Genomic DNA, 8,763 nt, shown 5'->3' with positions numbered 1-8,763 from the left:
ACTCCCGGTGCCACATGCTAGTGAATATACAAATAGCACGATAGAGCAGATGAATGCGTGGTTGAAGAGTTGGTGCAGGAGGGAGGACTTCAGTTTCCTGGATCACTAGGTCTGCTCCTGGGGAAGATGGGGCCTGTACGAATCAGACGAGTTGCACCTGAACCGGAACGGGACCAAAATATTTGTGGTGAAGTTTGCTGGTACTGTTGGGGGGCGGGGATTCAAACTAACTTGGCAGGGGGATGGGATAAGGAGTGGAGCTATAGTAGCGGGTGATGCACACCTACATATATCAGAAAAAACAAGTCAGCCTGGAAGAGAGAGCAAATATGTAACAGCACATGGGAGTATGGCAACGCTGGATGGCATTTTTTTAATGCAAGGGGTCTTGCGAGTAAGGCACATGAATTGATGTTGGTGATAAAAACATGGGTGTCAGATATTGTTGCAATAACAGAGATATGTTTGAGGACTGTCAGCTCAATATTCCGAGGTATAGAATTTTTAGGCGAGAAGGGGGAAGTGTAAAAGAGGAGGGGTTGTCGCATTATTAATCAAGGATTCAATTACTGCTGTAAGGAGGGAGGTTATCTTAGCAGGTTCCTCTAACGAGGTCAGATGGGTAGGACTTAAAAACAAAAAGGGGCCAAGCACTTTGCTGGGAGTGTACTACAGGCCGCTAAACAGTCAGGGGGAGATAGAGGAACTGATATGTTGGCAAATCTCAGAGAAGTGTAGAAACAATAGCGTAATAATAGTAGAGGATTTCAACTTCACTAATATCACCTGAGATAGTCAGAGTGTGAAAGGCATAGAGGGGGCAGAATACTTACAGTGCATCCAGGATAACTTTTTGAGCCATCATGTAGAAAGTTCTGAAAGAGAGGGGGCCGTACTGGAGCCAATTCTAGGGAATGTATCCGGGCAAATGTTAATTGTGTCAGTAGGAGAGCATTCATTGCGGTGACAGCGACCATAATTCGGTGATATTTAAGGTAGACATGGAAAATGACAAAGATGGACCGGAAATAAAGTGTCCAATTTGGGGGAAGGCCAATTATAATATGATAAGACAGGATCTGACCAAAGTGGACTGGGACCAGCTAATTGTAGGGAAATGCACATCAGACTAGTGTGAGTCTTTCAGAAAGGAAATAGAGAGAGTACAACGGCATCATGTTCTCGTACAGGTCAACGGTGGGACCAACAAACCCATCGCACACTGGATGTCAAGGGACATACAAGAATGGATTAGGAAAAAAAGGCAGGCTTCTGGCAGATACATAGGAATGAAAACATTGAAAGTCCAAGATGAATAGAGAAAGTGCAGGTGGGTACTTATATATGCGATTAGGAGAGCGATGAGGGGCATGAAAAAACGCTGGTGGGCAAAATAAAGCATAATCTCAAGTTGTATAATAGAAAAATAGAAACTTAGAAGATAGGAGCAGGAGTAGGCAATTCGGCCTCTCGAGCCTGCTCCGCCATTTAATGAGATCATGGCTGATCATCCAAATTCAGTATCCTGTCACTGCTTTCTCCCCATATCCCTTGATCCCTTTAGCCTTAAGAAATATATCTAACTCCTTCTTGAATATATTTAATGAATTGGCCTCAACAGCCTTCTATGGTAGAGAACTCCAGAGGTTCACCACTCTCTGGGTGAAGAAAATCCTCCTAATCTCTGTCCTAAATGGCTTACCCCTTATCTTTAGACTGTGGCCCCTGGTTCTGGACTACCCCGCCATCGGGAACATCCATCCTGCATCTAGTCTATCCAGTCCTGTTAGAATGTTATAAGTTTCAATGAGATCCCCTTTCATTCTTCTAAACTCCAGCGAGTATAAGCCCAATCGACCCAATCTCTCCTCATACGTCATTCCTGCCATCCCAGGTAACAGTCTGGTGAGGCTTCGCTGCACGCCCTCCATGGCAAGAACCTCCTTCCTCAGATAAGTCGACCAAAACTGCACACAATACTCAAGGTGTGGTCTCACCAAGGCCCTGTACAACTGTGGAAAGACATCCTTGTTCCTGTACTCGAATCCTCTCGCTATGAAGGCCAAAATACCATTTGCCTTCTGATCCACCTGTTGCACCTGCATGCTTATCTTCAGCGACCGGTGAACAAGGACACCCATGTCGCGTTGCACTTCCCTTGCTCCCAATCTATTGCCGTTCAGATAATAATCTGCCTTCCTTCCTGTTTTTGCCACGATAGTGAATAATCTCGCATTTATCCACATTATACTGCATCTGCCATGCATCTTCCGAATAATCCGACCTCTCCAAATCATACTGGACTGTTTCGGCATCCTCCTCACAGCACACACGCCCAACCAGCTTTATGACGTCTGCAAACTTGGAGGTATTGGCCCAGTAATTCCGTTCCAAACGCGTGCCTACGGTTGGGGTACTCATGCGTCTGGCCGGCGGAAATGCCGGTTTTCAGCATGCACAGCGCATGCGGAGAAAACTGGCGTTTCCTGTCCTCTGAACGAAGGGGTTCAGAGGCACAGCGCATGCAACTGCACAGGCAGCACGTGCGCAGTGAACTTCGTCGATTTCATTCATGGATTCAGTGAGGTTCAGTCCTTACAACTTACACATGAAAAAAGCATGTGTAAAGTTGCTCCAGAGGCTCCGGAGGAAGATATATTTTATCGTGGAGCTTCTGAAAGGCAATATTTTTGTTTGGGAAAGGGAGGAAAGTTATTTTAAGAAATTATGAGATAAGTTTTAATGTTTAATTCCTTTTTTTAATCGGGTTTTCAGTACTGTAGGTAGAAGGAGCAATTGTGGCTGTGTGAATTGAATTTGCTGTGTTTATTAAATGTGAAAATGACTGTTCTAAAATGAGTAATGTAACATTTCCAACATTTTTAAGAAAGAAACGGTTCATCAGTAATATATTCTTTTAAGTAATTATGTATGTATGTCCGTATATATTCCTTTACGTAGATGTATATATTCCTTTACTAATGTGTATGAAGGTATGTATTTAATTATGATATTCCAATAAGTTACTTTCTCTGAAAGTCTTAATTAAAAACATACATTCATACACAAGTAAAGGAATATATACATACATATACACAAAGGAATATGTACAGACATACATACATAATTACTTAAAAGAATATATTACTGATGAAAAGTTTCTTTCTTAAAAATGTTGGCGTCATTTTCACATTTAATAAACACAGCAAATTCAATTCACATAGCCACAATTGCTCCTTCTACCTAAAGTACTGAAAACCCGTTTAAAAAAAAAATAAACTTTAAAACTTAGCTCAGCATTTCTTAAAATAACTTTCCTCCCTTTCCCAAACAAAAATATTGCCTTTCAGAAGCTCCACGATAAAATATATCTTCCTCCGCAGCCTCTGGAGCAACTGTACTCATGCTTTTTTCATGTGTAAGTTGTAAGGACTTAACCTCAATGAAAGCATGAATGAAACCGGCGAATTTTACTGCGCACGCGCTGCCTGTGCAGTTGCATGCGTTCTGCCTCTGAACCCCTTCTTTCAGAGGACAGGAAATGCCGGTTTTCCCCGCATGCGCTGTGCATGCTGAAAACCGGCATTTCCTCCTGCCAGATGCGTGAGCACCCAGATCGTACTCACGCATTTGGAACGGAATTACTGGGCCAACATTTTACAAGTCAATAAAATGAAAAATTTAACAATTGCACGATTTGCCCCCTCGCATCTGCGACTGTGGGTCCAAGGAGGTGCATTGCGCAAGAGGTTATCATCGTACGTATCCTCACACTGTTCCCTTTCGTGATCTGTATGAAGTGGTGGAAGGATTTCTGGCCATGTTAACACTCTTTCCGTGACCATAACCATCTTCATACCAGCCATTAGGGTGGTTAGTCCTATGGCGTGAGGGTTTTACGGGCTCCCACAACCCATCTGAGGGGGGGGGCACACACACCCGCGGACGCAAGTATCCCACTGGATGTCCACCCAGAATTTATAGTTGGAGCTCCGACTCCACTTGCCGGGACTGTCTGGAGCGGGGCTCGCAACCCTATTCCTTCTGGCCCAGAAGCGGGGATGCTTACCGCTACGCAAAAGGCCCACTCCGTGCAAAAGGTGACACCCATACGTTTCCTGCACCTTTTCCCTCCCCGTGACTGGAGCCCTATGCTGCCACTTGAAAGACCAAGCTATCATCTGTTCTTTTTGCGGTGCCTTGGACTTCTCATTACCAATGATGAGCAGGCGCTGCGCCTCCACCACGTTGAGGAGATTGCTGAGGTCATCATCAGTTCAATTGTGAGTTATTTTAATGCCATGAATTGTGCTCATTCCAGCCATTTCACGTTGCTAATGTGAGTGGGCCTTTGGCACAGTGGTAGCATCCCTGCCGCTGGGCCACACGGTGTAGGGTTTCTAACCCCGCTCCAGACAATCCCGGCAAGTGGAGTCGGAGCTCCGGCACTAAATTCTGGGTAGACATCCAGTGGGATATTTGCGTCCGTAGGTGTGGGTGGCCCCCCCGCTTCATATAGGTTGTGGGAGCCCGTAAAACCCTCCTGCCATAGGTCTAACCACCCTAATGGCTCGTACAAAGATGGTTACGATCACAGAAGGAGCGTTAATCACGGCCAGAAATCCTTCCACCACTTCATACATTTCCCCAAAGGGAACACTGTGAAGACACGTACGCCGACGACGTTGCTAATTAAATAAATGGAATGAAAAAAATGCTTTCACGGCTTTTAAAAGGCTTTAATTCTGTTTAAAACTACTTCAGATTCTTCAAAAAAGGTAAACATTTATAAAAGTTATCAGAAACTTCTTAAAAATACCAAAACCTATTTAAAATGCTGCTCTACATGTATAAGTGCTTTGCAGCTTGTGAGAAACATTGGGGGCGTGTCCTTTTAAAATGAGACCTCAAGGGGCGTGTCTCACTTGCACTGCGTGCTCCAGGCTTCGCGCTGGCTGCACTCCTGGGCGGCGTGACGTCAGACGCTGCCCGGGAGTCAACATTTTAAAACAGGAATTCCAGGCGTCACTGATGCTCAACGGCCAGCGCGTCGGGTAAGTGTAGATCGGGGGCTTGCACGTGCGGCAAGCCCCCGACCCGAATTTCTGCCCCATTACAACTAGTTCCATCGTCTAGATCATTCATATATATTGTGATTAGCTGGGGTCCTAACACCGATCCCCACTAGTCACTGCCTACCACTCGGAAAAATAACTGTTTATTCCAACTCTTTGCATCCTATCTGCCAACCAGTTCTCTATCCAATTCAGTAACTTGCCCCCAATCCCATGTTCTTTAAATTTACACGCTAAACTCTTGTGCGGGATCTTATCGAAAGCCTTCTGAAAGTCCAAATACACCACATGCACTCGTTCTCCCTTATCTATTCTACCAGTTAAATCCTTCAAAATTCCAGTAGTTTAGTCAATCATGATTTAACTTTTGTAAATCCATGCTGACTTTGTCCGATCCTGTCACTATTTTCCAAGTGCTATATATAAGTATATTAAATGCAAGAGGATAACCAGGGAAAGAGTAGGGCCCATTAGGAACCAGAGTGGCAATCTGTGTGTAGAGCCAGAAGATGTAGGTGAGGTTTAAAATGAATATTTTGCGTCTGTGTTTACTATGGAGAAGGACAATGTAGACATAAACATCAGGCAGGGGGATTGTGATATAAATGAGCAAAATAATCAGAGATTCATACAGCTTTACAGCACAGAAGGAGGCCCATCGACCCACCGTGTCCACGCCGGCCATCAAGCCCTATCTGTTCTAATCCCACTTCCCAGCACTTGATCCGTAGCCTTGTATGCTATGGCGTTTCAAGTGCTCATCTAAATGCTTCTTGAATGTTGTGAGGGTTCCTGCCTCTTCCACACTTTCAGGCGTGAGGTCCAGATTCCAACCACCCTCTGGGTAAAAAAGTTTTTCCTCAAATCCCCTCTAAACCCCCAGCCTCTTACCTTGAAACTATCACCCTGGATATTGACCCCTCTACTAAGGGGAAAAGTTCCTTTCTATCTACCATATCTGTGCCCCATATAATTTTGTACATCTTAATCAGGTCCCCACTCAGTCGTCTCTGCTATAAAGAAAACAACCCTAGCCTATCCAGTCTCTCTTCATAGCTGAAACGCTCCAGCCCAGGAAACATCCTGGTGAATCTCCTCTGCGCCCTCTCCAATGCAATCAAATCCTTCCTATAGTGTGGCTTAACTAGCGTTTTGTACAGCTCCATCATAAGCTCCCTGCTTTTATATTCTATGCCTCGGCTAAGGAAGGCAAGTGTCCCATATGCGTTTGAACCACGTTATCTACCTGCCCTGCTGCCTTCAGGGATCTATGTACATGCACACCAAGGTCCTTCAGATCTTCTGTCCTCCCTACGATCCTACCATTCATTGTATATTCCCTTGCCTTGTTGTCCTCACAAAATGCATCACCTCAGAATTTTCAGGGTTAAATTCAATTTTCCACCCTTCTATATCGTCCAGTAGCATGAGGCTTCCCTCTTGCTGTCTTCCACTCCACTAATTTCCGTGTCATCTGCAAACTTCCTGATCATACATCCTACATTCATATCTAAATTATTGATATTGTGGAGATGCCAGTGTTGGACTTGTGTGGACAAATGTGAGAAATCAGAAAACATCATGTTATAGTCCAACAGCTTTATTTGAAATCACAAGCTTTCGGAGCACTTCTCCTTCATCGGGTGAAGTGGAGAGATGCATTTCAGCACAGAATATAGAGTCAGAGTGCACTGCCAGATGGTTACAGGTAAACCTTCTAACTGCCCTTTATCACACCTCGGCAGAGAGATAATCACAGCAATCGAAGGTGTGAATGGTGCCCAAACAGATCAGTCAGGAAAACATTACATCAAAGAACAAAGAGGTGGGGTCATAAGGGGTCAAATGTTACAGATGCTGGGGTCTGTATGAAAAACAAAAAACAAGCAAAAAACAATTTTTTGCTGGAAATCACAGCAGGCCCGGCCGCAAATGTGTAGAGCGTTGTCGTGTGTCTTGAAGGCCGCTTTGGAGAATGCTTACCCGAAGTTCGGAGCTGAGTGTTCCCCGACTGGGAGGGAACACTCCTGCCTGGCGATTGTTGTGCGGTATCCGCTCATCCGTTGTTGCAGTTTCTGCATGGCCTCGCTGATGTACCATGATCTGGGGCATCCTTTCCTGAAACGGACAATCTCATGATGCTCCACTTCTCCAGCTTCCACCCTAACCACGTTAGAGATGCCATCCCCTATAGACAAGCCTTGTGAATACACAGGATCTGCTCAAAGGAGGAGGAACGTGAAGGACACCTACAGACGCTGAAAGACGCCCTCGTAAGAACGGGATATGACGCTCGACTCTTCGATCGACAGTTCCGACGGGCCACAGCAGAAATCGCATAGACCTCCTCAGAATACAAACAAGGGACACAACGAACAGTGTACCCTTCGTCGTCCAGTGCTTCCCCGGAGCAGAGAAACTATGCCATGTTCTTCGCAGCCTTCAACATGTCATCGATGACGACGAACACCTCGCTAAGGGCATCCCCACGCCTCCAGTACTCACCTTGAAACAGCCGCCTAACCTCAAACAGACCATCGTTCGCAGCAAATTACCCAGCTTACAGGAGAACAGCGACCACGACATCACACAACCCTGCCACGGCAAACTCTGCAAGACATGCCAGATCATCAACACAGCTACCATCATCACTCGTGAGGTCACCACCCACCAGGTACATGGTACATGCTCATGTGACTCGGCCAAAGTTGTCTACCTCATAGGTTGCAGGAAAGGATTCCCCGGAGTATGGTATATCAGCGAGAACATGCAGACACTGCGACAACGGATGAACGGACAACACACAACAATCGCCAGGCAGGAGTGTTCCTTCCCAGTCGGGGAACACTTCAACAGTCAAGGACATTCAGCCTCTGATCTTCGGGTAAGCATTCTCCAAGGTGGCCTTCGAGACACACGACAACGCAAAATCGTCGAAAGAAACTGATAGCCAAGTTCCGCACTCATTTGGATGGCCTCAACCGGGATCTTGGGTTCATGTCACGCTACATCTAACCCCACCTGACGTATAGTCATCCAGACTCGAGTCGTCGTTGGCTTGTTCTCTCTACACAGCAGCGGCCAGACCTGCTGTGATTTCAGGCAAAAAATTGTTTTTTGCTTGTTTATTGTTTTTCATACAGACCCCAGCATCTGCAACATTTGACCCCTTATGACCCCACCTCATTGTTCTTTGATGTAATGTTTTCCTCACTGACCTGTTGGGACTCGATTCATACCTTTGATTGCTGTGATTATCTCTCTGCCGAGGTGAGATAAAGGGCACTTAGAAGGATTACCTGTAATCATCTGGCAGTGCTCTCTGACTATATATGCTGTGCCTATATGCATCTCTCCACTTCAGCTGACGAAGGAGCAGCGCTCTGAAAGCTTGTGATTTCAAATAAAGCTATTGGACTATAACCTGGTGTTGTGTGACTTCTCACATAAATTATTGATGTATACTACAAGGAGCAACGGAACAAGCACTGACCCCTGCAGTACACCACTGTACACAGGCTTCCAGTCATAAAAAGAACCTGCGATCATCACCCTCTGCCTCCTGCCACTAAGACAATTTTGATCCAATGTGCCAAATTGGCCTGGATCCCATGGGCTCTAACCTTCTTGACCAGTCTCCCATGCGAGTCTTTGTCAAAAGCCTTACTTTGAAAAGAAAACCGTGTTT

The 8,763-nt window shown here is 45.5% G+C and overlaps 1 pseudogene; it reads left to right on the top strand.

The window, feature by feature from the left end:
* Positions 1-428: 428 nt before the first annotated feature.
* On the top strand, positions 429-8,090 carry LOC147087102 (uncharacterized; annotated as a pseudogene).
* Positions 8,091-8,763: the final 673 nt, after the last annotated feature.

Source organism: Somniosus microcephalus, unplaced genomic scaffold (genome assembly GCF_052327205.1).
Source record: "Somniosus microcephalus isolate GS21.2 unplaced genomic scaffold, FLI_Smic_1.0 unresolved_chr6, whole genome shotgun sequence".
Taxonomy (NCBI): Eukaryota; Metazoa; Chordata; class Chondrichthyes; order Squaliformes; family Somniosidae; genus Somniosus; species Somniosus microcephalus.
This window is presented reverse-complemented; position numbering and strand designations above follow the sequence as displayed.